Here is a 12,384-nt window from a genome sequence, read left to right on the forward strand (position 1 = left end):
GTCCCTGACTCCACTGCTGATGGCCTTCAAAGGTGTCGGTGGAAGTTCTTCCATCCAAGATGTGGCTCCTTAGAAGGGATACCCAGCATGTTTCACTAGTGATGTTGGACCTGACTTGATCTGCAGGGCCAACTTTCAAAAGCAATGGAAGCTCAAGCTCCCATTGATTACATGCAGAGAATCATCAGAGTTAAGAAAAGCTCAGAAAGCTGGATGCTTGTTAATATTCATACTTTAATGATTTATGAGGCTAAAAAATATAAACAAGTGACACTTTATATTTCACTACAACCTCCTATCTTATTTAATATTGTTAGTGGAGAGCTTGTGTCCAAAAGAGTGTCTGATGACACCATTAGCTGAATAAGGTCTTTCAGATGTGTCTGTCTGCATTAGTAATGAGAATGCTTGCTCTCATTTTACAAAGGAACAATTTCTTTTAAATATAACCCCCTCCTTCCTGCCTCCCCCCATACCCCCCCGCAATGATACCATCATCAGAATTCTCAGTACAGCCCTATTTCATCCCTTTATCTAATGTTGGCTGGAAATGCCTTTGTCTTCAAGTTCCTTCAATTATTAATGAATCAGTTGGATTCTTTTTGCCAATTGGTGCAGAGAGAACCTTGGAGCAAATGTGTATTAGTTAATCCATTTGCTATCTCCTCTTTGTTCCTCTGTGGTCTTTTTTAATAGTGTTGCTCTCCTGGTTTTTCACTCATGGGTTCTGCATTGTTGCATGGGGTTTCTGCTCAAATATAAGAGCTGTCATGCCCCAAACACTGACTTTGCTTCTAAAACCTTTTAAAAAGAGGTAGGGAGCTTTCTTGCAAATGCTAGGAGCGTCTGTGTGCTTCAGTCTCTGCTTTCATGTTAACAAGTGGACAAACACCTTTATCTGAAGCAGTCCCACAGTGTGGACCAGCTGGAAGTCTGGGGGATGGCAGGTCACCAACCCAGTCAAATTAGGGTCTGGGAGCAAACCCTAATGTATCACCTCAATGGCACTGTGGAGTGGTGAGGACCAGCCTTGGTGCCCTCCTCCCCTCACTGAGGTGCTCCAGCAGCAAAGAGGGGAGCAGCTGGTGGGATTCACATGGAAGGGCTGCAGTGCTTGTCAAACCTGCCTTGTCCTCTGAGACACCATGTTAATTCAGTGTGAGCAGTGTCAGTGCAGTGCTGTGCTCCCCTTGGCATGCCTTTTCCAGCCCCAGTGTTGGGGGAGCCATAGGCTTTGTGGCTCTCTGAACCCTAATGGCAGACTGGGCTGGGGTCTCTGGCACCATGGCTGGCCCAGATTAGGAAGGTGTGGAGGGAGCTCTGCACTGACGATCCTGATTTGGCCTCTTGAGCAGCCTGCTGAAGGATGGAGAAAGAAGTCAGTCCTGTGACCCGGGTGAATTTTGCTGGGGTCTGTATCAGTTGTCCAGTCTATGCACAGTTGCACGGTTATGGAAACCAGGCACCTGTAGGACAAGACACCAGGATCCTCATTCAGTCCAAGGAGGATGCCAGCATGTCTAGGCACTGTCCTTGGTGCCCTTTTTATAAAAATAAATATGTAAATAAATTGTTTGACTTCCTCAGTAACAGATTTTTTTTTTTTTTAAAAAATGCCTCACCAAAATTATCTTTGCTTTTAATTAGCCCAGTGAGTTTCTCTTCTCCCTCTTCCTAGTTGATTTAGAATGTAATTGCTTGCTTGCTTTATCTTCACAAATAATATAACCTGGAAGATTTATATTACTGTTTGATTTTCTGTGCTTTAGAGAAACCTATCTGAAAACATATGCTTTACAAGGAAAGATTAGAATAATATTTTTCCAATTTTTCCCTTTTGCTTATATCTATGGTCTCCCCAGTTTGCCAGTATCTTAGTGTGCAAACCACAAATTTTGGCACTTCTCCAGCTAAGACATCACCACCAACAAAGAAGATGGAATAATTATCCCAGTGTTTTAGGGACAGCATCCCCATTAGGATAAATAAAACTGTGATTTGTCTTTTTTTTTTTTTTTTTCCCCATTATAAGCCTTTTCCTGCCAAGCTACTGCCTAGCTATTTACTCCCTGTTTGTCTAGTTATGTGTTTGAGACCTTATCTCTCAATATGCTGTTCAGTCCTTTATTTTCTGCTTTTAGATTTGGGAGATGTTCTGCAGTATGCTGCAATGATCTTAGTTTTTGAAGATGCTTTCTCAAGTATGGCAAGCTCATCCCAAGCTGGGGTCAAACTCACATTTTATAAATGCAAAATCAGTAGGGAATGAGATTAATTTGTTGGGATTTGTCATGGACAAATACAAACTGCTAGCATTATTTTTTCAGTCATGGCCTTGTCTTGTAGGTGCTTGCAAACTGCTTGTTTATTTTTTTCCAAAATATTTGCCAGGATGAGGTTTAACTGACTGGTTTGTAATTTCGCACAGCTTCCTTTCAGGAGAGAGTGTGATGTTTGATCTTCTCTGGGATCTGTTCTGAAACCTTAAATGCTCTTGTTGAGTCAGGGAGGACTCAAAATTTGCTGAGCTGTATCTACCTTGTTTTGAGTGTTTCTTAAGCTGCTCTTTCCTATTCTGACCTGAGGTTTTGCTTCTTTTTAAAATTAATTGCATGCAGTATTTGCTCACTATTCATCTTGGTTATGGAAGTTGAAGCATATCTTGAATATGTTGAATTGTACCCTTTTGTGCATCATCTTTGCCGTGCCTCTCTGCTGAACCGTGACTTGCTCTGTCTCTTTTTCAGATTGTGTTGAACCTGTTTTGGTTGCTTTTTATGTTCCTTGCTGATTGTAATTAGTTTTGTTCCCTAGCTTTTCTAATTGTATTCCTGTGCTTTTGCTGTCACTTAGTTACATGATATTTGTCTCTGTTTTTTGTCTGATTTTTGAGCGTTCAGGCTCTTAAAAAGCTTAGTGTATTCTTCCTCGGTACTGGTAGAGTTTGTTGTTAAAGCTGCTAAACTCTCTTATTTCTGTCTTTCCTTTCTGGTTTTGTGCATCTTGGGAGCCTTGCACAGAGCATAAACCCTTGTCTTTTGAGCTGTGCTTTCTTCTGTTGCCTGCCAATCTGAATGGAGATTTTCCAGATGAACCTGGGTAGGATGGTAGAGGAGCCATGACCAGCAACATCCCTCTCTGTCGTCACCTCTGCCTTCTCCCCTTTTAATCCCAGACCACATTTTCATATGTGCCCTAGTGTTCTGTGGGGCCACTCCTCTGCTGAACAGTGCCAGCCTTCGAATACAGTGTAAACCAGTGTTCTCATGGCTTATGTAGCAAGAATTCCCATGGCAGTTCTTCAAACAGCAGAGGTTCCCTGACTTACTGGCAGTGCTGCTGTTTGGGCCTGACATCTAAAATGCCATGGATCAAAGTACATCATCTAAAAGAAGGTCATGTCCATGTCCCTTGAGGTGTATCAGACAAGTTCCGAGGTCCTTCATTTATCCGAAATTCCATTCTGCCTAATGACTTTCTTGTCTTCCATCCCATTCTGATAAACCAGATTTGACTATAATCGCGTTACACCTCCCAAAAGTCTCCCTGGTGATGGGGATTGGATGTGGCATGCTTCGCTGCATACCCGGAGCTCATGGGCAGCATAACTGAGCGCTGTTAAACAGCTGCTGCTTTTCACCCTCAAGGCAACGACCCGGTAGAGATAAGGGAAGTAATTCTCATGTACCAAGAGCTTAAAAATAATTTTGGACAGCACTGTGAGACCAGGGTGAATGAAACCTATGTTTAGGTTACCCAATCCAAGTCCCAGTTGTTAAACCCATTTCAGTCTTGATGTAACCACTGCTGTGGACTCAGTGGAGCTGCAGCTGACTTCAATGTGTGTAAGCAAAGAGGGAATAGGGATCATTATGTTAACCACAGGCACTCTGCTTTTATGGTGATGGAAACAAGAATCAATCGCAAGTAGCTAATGAATTAGCCTACAGTATCTGCTATGCTCATTTCACAGTAAATGCAACAGTCAAAATCTGTTAAGAAGCCCTTTGTAATGGGGTCCTCTGCAAGGAGGACATATCACAGGCAGTGCACACACTGCCAACCCTCCTTTGTCTTTTATCCTTTATCAGCCTTTATCTGAAGTGCTTCAAGAGTGTGCGTGAAATCTAAGTTCTGATCCAAATGCACTGAAGTCAAGGAAGAGCTTGTGGTGGTTTTAGCTGGGCTTTGACTTAGAGGTGCAAGTGGCTATTACTTATGGTTGGTTTTACTGGAAATCCGCAGTCTGTGAAGGACAGCTATTGCACCGGTTCATCTCCACGCAAGGGACCTGGATGCCCATGTGAAGAGGGAAACGAGCTGTTGCATCATGCTGGCACAGTGTCACGTCAGCGCCCATGTGGGTCAGGCTGACCGGTCAGCAGCGTTCTCATGAGGCAGCTTTTGTTGTCTCCCCTTTGCAGTGAGGACACAGTTGCTTCCCCTCTGCGCAGCTCAGCTGCCAGCAGCTCTTCCATGGGTTTCTGCCTGACTGCCTTCCTTACATAAAGCAGTGTGAAGTGAGAAGCTGTTCAAACCAATTCAGCTACATGTTACTACATGTTACTGCAATTCATATTATGCGTCTGGTTGGTTTTGCTATCGAGGAAAAACAGTGAGTTGTTAGGGCTAACCAATTTTTTAAACAATTTCTTTAAGGAAGGTGTGGACATAGGAGAAAATAGCTAGCTGGCAGCTTTTAGGAAGACAGTATTTATCTGTTAGGGAAGATATCTCTGAAAAAAGATTAATCTTTAAATTGACTTATAAAAATTAAAGGACGAATACTTTTTCTCTGAAAGGGATCACAGATACAGACGCATTTCAGGAAAGCCTCTATTTTCAGTACTGCATTTCACTATGCATCAATGTCCTGTTGACTGAAACAGAACTTAAATGTTTGCTTACACATTGTCCTATATAAACAGGATTTAAATTTAAATACTGCCCGAATCCTATAATTAGGCAAAACAGATAAATTTGTGTTTTTTACATTGCAGTGATTGCTTTATATATGTTTAAGGCCATGCCAGCTCAGAATCTATATTTTAATTGCATGTCAAGCAAAATCTGATTCAACAAATGACTCATGAGTTTAAAATATTTTATTTATAAATTTAATACAGAATAACTAAAGCTTCTGTGATGAGGTATGATGTGACAGTTAATTGAAAACCATTAGGTTACATGGTTAAGTGAAGTACAAACTGACATTTGAATAAGTTCTGTCACAGTAGCTGTGATATTTTACTGTAAGCAAGTTTTTTGTCTTGATTCGTCACCTCGCTAGTAGGCCAGGAGAGAGGGAAGAGATGAGAAGAAGTGATAGGGTTTGTAGGTGCAGTATTTTCTTAGTCATGAGCTGTGTGATAGATGGAGAAACACTGTGTCTCTAAGACGCACATGGCAGAGCAGGCTTTCACAGGGACACCCACCAGGATGAGGGCTGTGTGTACACAAGGGCTACCAGAGCACCTGTGGCTGACTTGGGGCTGAGTGGCGTTGGACTGGGTGGTACCAACTGCAACACGTTCTCAGGAGCGTCTCTCAGTCCAGGTAGAGGTGTAACGGGAAAGCAGACCATGGTTTTCAGCATTAACTGGTGGGTTTGGCTCCTACAGCTTTAGGAGCCTGGTTTAAGCATCTCTCTGAAGCAGGAATTTCTGTGAGTGTGTTGGGCCTTTTCCTCTTCAAGCAGCAAGTGAAGGGCAGAACTACCCCTGAAGACAGGGTGAAGCTGTGGAGGACTAAAGCAGGCAAGCAGAATAAGTAACACCGTGCTTAACAGATGTCCTGCAGCACCTGTTGTTCAGGCTTTGACTTTTCTGTCTCCTTTACCTCTTGGCGGGGAAGCAAGGGTTGTTAGGAGGAGGTGCCAGAAAGAGGAAGGTAAAAGGAGGATGCATGAAGAAGGGACAGCAAAAGGGGAAGAGTGGGAAACAAATGGAACAGGTGGGGTGAGAAGGAAGCAGCATTTGAAGAGCTGGAAGGAGGCTTTGGAGCAAAGAGACAGGTAAGGGCAAGGGGGATTTTGAGAACTGGAATTACAAAAAGCAGTTGGTTACCTTGTAACAGTCAAGGCAGTACCACAAGCATTATTTTTAACTACGTCCATCTATCTTTGCCTTTTTCTGACAACTTTAACTCTAATTTTTCATTCAGAAAAAAACTCATTTTCTAAGGGACTCACAAAACTTCATCCTTCAATTTATCTCAGGGGCCATTGTGAATCCTGAGTCCCTCACAGGGCTTGGTGCTTGTGGGTGGCCAGAGGAGTTGCCTCTATCTCTTGTTGGTGTGAGGGAGGATTTGTAGAAAAAATAGTATCTTTAGATAGACCAGAGAATTAATGATCATTTATGTTTTGACTGCTGTGTGCACCAGCACTGCTCTGATAAGAGCAAATACTATTCCCTGTAAACTTGCCTTCTGTTATGACGTTAGCTTGCGGTAGCTATAACACTACAGCTGCTACTTTATGTGGTAGTGCAAAACTATGCATTTTAGTTCCCTGCAGAAAGTGGAATTAAAGGTGAAATAAAAATGAAAAAGAAGAATAAATCCACCTCTTTCACCTACTTGTTTAAAATAGTAATGAGTCGATTGCAGACACTCCAGTGGCTCAGGACTGTCAGAGAGGAGCTTTGTGTTGGCTTGTATAATCTTTGAGCCTCCTAATGACAAAATGTTGACTGCACAGGTTTTTCACGCAGGCCCTGAAGACACTGTGCTCATGGATGTGTGCAGTTCAGCAGCCTGGTTTTGTGGAAAGTCATAGCATTCTCAAGTGGACTTGGTTTCTGCAGGAATGTTGGTGCAGGCTCAAGGAACTACCTGAAAATTTGAAATCATCTTCCAGGGGCAGCGCAAAGATCATTGAGCTTAATGAGCTGGTGACAAGGCAATTTCAGGCTGTACCAAGGGGGACACATCAGATGAGTTTAGTGATGTATCAGTGGTTCTCCAAGATGGAGATTTGCTTCTGCCATGTTGAAATTTGGAGTCTGACTGCTCAATCATCTGTTTACTTATTGCTTTCACTCTGTGAATGGATTTTGAGCTTGGAGTATTTTGCCCAGCTGTCACGGACACTGGCATCCTAGAAGCAGTGAGATGGGGCTGTTCCCCCTTATGTGCAGTACCCAGGGCAGAGTTGATGGTTTATTGCAAGATCATTATAAAAAAGCTTGCATTGCAGCTGTTAATAGTAACTATACCACGAATGCATACAAGGTTGGAGAGCTAACAAACACCTTTCATGAATTTTGTTTTCTTATTCTTTTATTCTCAATGATCTCTAAGCTAGAAACCTAGTATTTCCTGAGAAAATCCCAATAATGCATTTATCTGGTAACTTCAAAGCGTTCTGTGGAGAATTGGTTGGTCTGAAAAGCAGGCCTGGGACAAATTGAATATCTTACCTCTTCCAGCTTGATTTCAGTGACACGCTGGCACAGACCGAAATGGAAATAGGAGATCCCTTTCTAGGTATTCCTCGTATCTATTATTTAGTTGTGGAGAGTCAGCTTGGATTCACAAAAGAGAGATCATGCCTGAAATATCTGACTGGTTTAAAACAAATAAGCTGAGATAGAGAAAAGCGAGGACATAATTTGCCTGGGTTTTGACGGCTTGTTTATGTAACAGAAGCCCATGTTGTGTCAGCTGGTGGGTTAATGGGTGCAAGAGAGCTGGCTGTGATACTCTGCGTGAAGGGATGTGGGGGGGTTCGGAAGGGCAATGTCACCAGTACAAGCCTGTTCTGTTGGTGGCCTGGGAGGAAGGACAGGTAAGTTCAGTAAAGATGTTGAAATCTGCTGTGGATAGAAAGCTGGGGGTACTGCTGGTATAAAGGAAATAGTACAACTGAAAAGGCTCTGGAGGGGCTGGATGCATGAGGTGGGTAGATCAGCTCTTGCATACTCGTTCTTTGGGGGTGACAGTGAAAACAAAACCAGGGCTCCACCTGCATTCTGAAACTTTCCAACCTTCCTTGAAATTCTTTGTACCATGCTACGCACAGGAGCTGCTAACTCAGTCTGCAGCTTTTCCTAACTCCTCCTCACCCTTCATCCTCTCCCTTATCAGTAACTATAGAGATACAGATGGTGACTCCAGCCTCAGCCTTCCTCGCCATGTAGCCCTAGTGAAAGAGCTAGTGTGCTATACTTACTGTGCTTTTCCAGAATTAATTAATGTGTTTCTATTCTGATTTCCCCCTTTCAAGAAGGGGAAAAAAAGAAAAGCAAGGTTGTCTCTCAAATGACTGGTAGAATAGGATAATCTGATTTTTATTACTACTGCAGAAGAACAGGCAATATTTACAGAGTCTGGTGAAGCATCTGTCTGCTCTCAACCTCTCCTGCAGGCAGCCATCCCCAGCACTGTTATAAGTGGTAACACAATAGTGAATAAAACGAAAATTCCCTGTACCTATTTTTACCAGAGTGGTGAAGTTTCAGTTCAGCAAGCTTATTCCTCTAAATCTACATCACCGATGATATTAGACGCTATTTTAGGCATTGCATAAAATGTTCGCCCAATCTATGCTAAAAAAGAAGGAGAAGCAACCAACCCCCAAGTCCTTTGTTAAAAGCTGGTTGCAAGATTTTGGCAGTGATTTAGATGGAAAAAATTTAGGCTTAGAGTCTGGGAGGGTCTCCTAGCTTGACTTGGCAACATAGGTTGTGTGTGACCTTGGACAAGCCCAAGCCCCGTCCTGCAAATGAGGAGGATTCAGTTGCTACCCTCTGTGTCTTTTGGCTGTTCTAAGTAATCTGTTATAATAGAAACTGTATCCTGTTTTGCCCAGCACTTTGCACAGAAGAACCCAGTGTACAGCTGGATTTTTTTAAGCTCTCCTACAGTACAGTAATGAAACTAAGTGCCCTCTCTTGCATGAATGTCAGAATTAAAGAGGAAAGCCCACATGAACATGCAAGATCTTTTAGAGGTTAGACCAGGCTTCAGTCACAGTCTCACCACATTCTTAGCTGAGACTGTAAATGTATTTTTGTGGTAAATGTATTTTTGTGGTAAGGTGCTGAAAATGCATGCTATATAGCATGCTTTCAGAATTTAAACACTTCTAGGACCTTGACTTCTCAACTTACTAATGTTTTTATTTTCTTTTTGCTCACAAGCATTACTTTTTAACTGTGTTGGGTTAGGTGAATTTTACATGACGAATTTGCTTTGTGGCTTGATCCTGCTTCCCTGGCTGGGCCAGGAAAACATGAGGTTAAATCTCAGATGGGGCTGAGTGTTCTCTGTGTTCCAGCATCTACCAGGATTAGGCTCTTCATCCCTGTCTCCTCCTGTGCCTTTTGTGTTGTCAGAAATACTTTTATAGGAATATGAAAAGATGTATCACAGAGCAGCCAGAACAAACTTGATTGTTAAGATTATCTCTTATTCGCACTATTTCATGAAAAAAAAAACCATTTGCCATGAGCCATTTGGCAGATGAGTCCCTGGCAATGCTTGCATGGGCAGAGTGACGGCAGTTTGAGTGGCTGGTTGAAGATTCAGCCATGGGCTCCAGCATCTAAGACACAACCTGGCGATATGTGTCAGTCCATTGTGAACCATGTGAGGTCTGTCAGGAACATCTAAGAGAAATTACAGGACAATTTTCAGGACTTCTTCCTACACCTCTACCATCCCCACTCCATGGTGTTTCTGGGACTTCCAAGAGCTCCTGGTTTCTTTGGGCGAAGGGTGACTTGTGGAAGATAGCTGTAGAACTGAGAGCTGGTAGTGATGCTGTGAACAAGCACAAACTGTTAAATGGTGGAGCTGAGGAAGACAAGGGCAGGATTAGAGTTTCCTTGGTTTCTGCAGAGGATGCGCCTCTGCAGTGGGAGGTTTGGCAGCAGCAGGCACCCCTTCCGGTGAGTCACAGGAGTCTTTCTCTGAGGAAAGGTCTAAGAATTGCGCTAGTGCTGCTCTTGCTAGTTTTTTTTTTTTCTGTTCTTTTTGAAGGCCTTTTTGCTGCCACGTGGTACCTGCTTCACCATCATCCTTGTCCCATACAGGCTGTCTCTGGGGATTACCTTCCTCCATTTCCTCATCCTCCTCACTGCTGTGGTGATTTAGAGAGTGGGGGGAAACTGACAGGTCAGGACCGGTGCTTAAAGGCACTAGAATCTGTTTATAGCAATTAGGATGGAACTTCTGGTTGATGCAAAGTTTGATAGATATGTGAAAAGTCACCTTGTTGTGGTTGTGGGGGAAGGCAAAAGGGAATTGATTCCTTTTGCAGCCCCCTACCCCCGAAGTTTTGGGAGAGAAGTCCTGAAAATCCCTGGGAGATTTGTTACTCCTTCCTGCAAGCCCCTTGTCCCTCTCGAAGGTAAATGGAGTTTGTTGGCTCTCCCAAACTTTGTGGTAGATGTTTCCTTCTCCTGTTGAGATCCTTCTGTCTCTCAAGGGCTTCGCTGTCACAGGGCTGAGAAACAGCATCTTGCTGTTGGGAAGTAGATCTAGTTGGCTTGTGTGTCCTGACTGCAGAGAAATTTAAGCTTGTCTTCAGCCCTTAAGAGTGTGGTTGGGCTTGTTAGTTTCTCTTGACTGCTCCATTGCTTCTTATGCCATTTCATTAGGAACTTAACAATGCTTGAAAACAAACCAGTTATCTTTCAAGTTCTTCTCACTTTTCTTTTGTTTGTTTAATTCCTTGATGTTACTCTCCCCCTTCTCTGCTGCCCTTCACCAGTCATGCTATGTCTCTTCCCAGAACACTGGGTGATTTCAAAATTCACAGGTCCCTTGTCCTGCTCAGATTAACATTGTTCTGGAGAAAACCTAGGAATAGGGAGGCGAGATGGAGGCAGACACAATGTCTGAATAGTGGCAGTAAAACTGCCGTGCGGTGAGCTCTGTTTCTCTGTTGTTTTAGTCCTGAAGGGTCCCCGCTTGTCCTTACAGTCCTGCAGCACTTCTGCATGTTCCCATTGGTGTGAATAAGCAAATGCAAGGCTCAAATAACAGCGTAGACAAGCTGGTTCCAACACGTGAGCAGAAACACTAGATAGAAAAATAAAGGGGGAGAGCGAATCACCCTCCTAATCCGTAATGCAGAAAATGCTAAATCCCTCAAGACCTCCTTTTCAGCGTGTACCATCCGTAAAACCTGTTTAGGATTTGGATCGGCATCGCAGTGGAAACCGGGTGTGCTGCTGCCTGTGTGCAGTGCGTGCCTGTGTCTGTTTGGCAGCAGCACAAAAGAAACCAGTTGATGATATTCATAGGATTAAAGGCCCGGTTCCTGGGGACACACTTGGTTGGATTCAATTAAAATGCCTGTCAGGCATTTGATATCAGCAACCCCTTGACAAACTGCTTCAGCAGCCGTGAGGTGCAGCATCCTATTGTAAGTGAATGATGGCGGAGCTGGCTGGTTTGTCATCATTCTCGAAATTTCTGTGGCCAGTGAACTCCCTCTTCCTCTCCCACTCACCCTCTTTTCCTTTTCACCACTGCGGGGATGACTTCTAATTTGCAGTTTTCCTTTTCCTGACGTACACATGGTAGATACGAGCTGGTGGCTTGCAGACTGCGTCTGTCTGGAGATAGGCAGCGAGCCGATGGATAACAACACTCCAGGAGAATGATTATGCAGCAGTTATTTAAGGATAGGATTTTGTGGTATGGCAGCATATGAGCTGGTAATAATTTTCTTTTAAAAATGTCAGCTTTGTTTGCTTGTTGAGGATTTGAAAGAGTTATACCTTTATGCTGTAGCTTTTTGGATTTATTCTGCTCTAGATTAAATTCTGTAGCAGTGCACACCAGATGAATTAAAATATATACGTAATAAACTTCAGTGCTTTTGTTTATAAATAGATTTGCATACATAGTGTATATTAGATGCATATACACCTTCATACACACATATTTGTATGGATATATTTATGCATCTGTGATTTTGTATAATAGAAAAATAACTTTTCTCATAACTGAAAACTGTTTTTTTAGCAAAAATCAAGTATTTTCAGGTTTTTTTCTCCACCTTTGTTTTATATGAACAGATTCTTCACTATATAGTCTTGGACGTGACACACTGATTGGAATCTTCCTGTTCACAGATCAAAAAGGTAGGATACCTCTATTTTTGAATGTGATTTTGAGAATGTGGAAATGACTGTGATACAGGGTGTGGGCTGTTCTTTTTTGTTGTTGTTGTTTAAACAATGTTGTTATTCTTCATTTTTCAAACTATGTTTTGTTGTAGCTTTGCATTGATTTTTCAAATTGTCTTGACAGGCACTGTAAAGTTATTTTTGATGTGTATGCTTATGCTCTAGCTTTTTAATTAGTCCTTTCAGCTGCAGCTACCAAAGGGTGAGATACAAACCTGACTGCTTGTCTTTTGTCTTGGGT

At 42.7% G+C, this 12,384-nt stretch overlaps 1 protein-coding gene across 46 annotated transcripts in view; it reads left to right on the plus strand.

Moving 5' to 3' along the window:
- MAP2 (microtubule associated protein 2) overlaps positions 1-12,384 on the plus strand; it is a 225,915-nt gene that overhangs the window by 80,897 nt on the left and 132,634 nt on the right. For 41 of the 46 annotated variants that reach the window (XM_071811218.1, XM_071811220.1, XM_071811216.1 and 38 more), the window contains one exon: positions 12,033-12,098. The exons of 2 other annotated variants lie outside the window; for them this stretch is intronic. The gene's annotated coding sequence lies outside the window, so the exon portion shown is untranslated. Of the gene's footprint in view, positions 1-11,248; positions 11,375-11,474; positions 11,670-12,032; positions 12,099-12,384 lie in introns of those variants that run through there. 3 more of the 46 variants (XM_071811224.1, XM_071811232.1, XM_071811227.1) reach the window with 2 other exon arrangements.

This window comes from Patagioenas fasciata, chromosome 7, assembly GCF_037038585.1.
Source record: "Patagioenas fasciata isolate bPatFas1 chromosome 7, bPatFas1.hap1, whole genome shotgun sequence".
NCBI lineage: Eukaryota > Metazoa > Chordata > Aves > Columbiformes > Columbidae > Patagioenas > Patagioenas fasciata.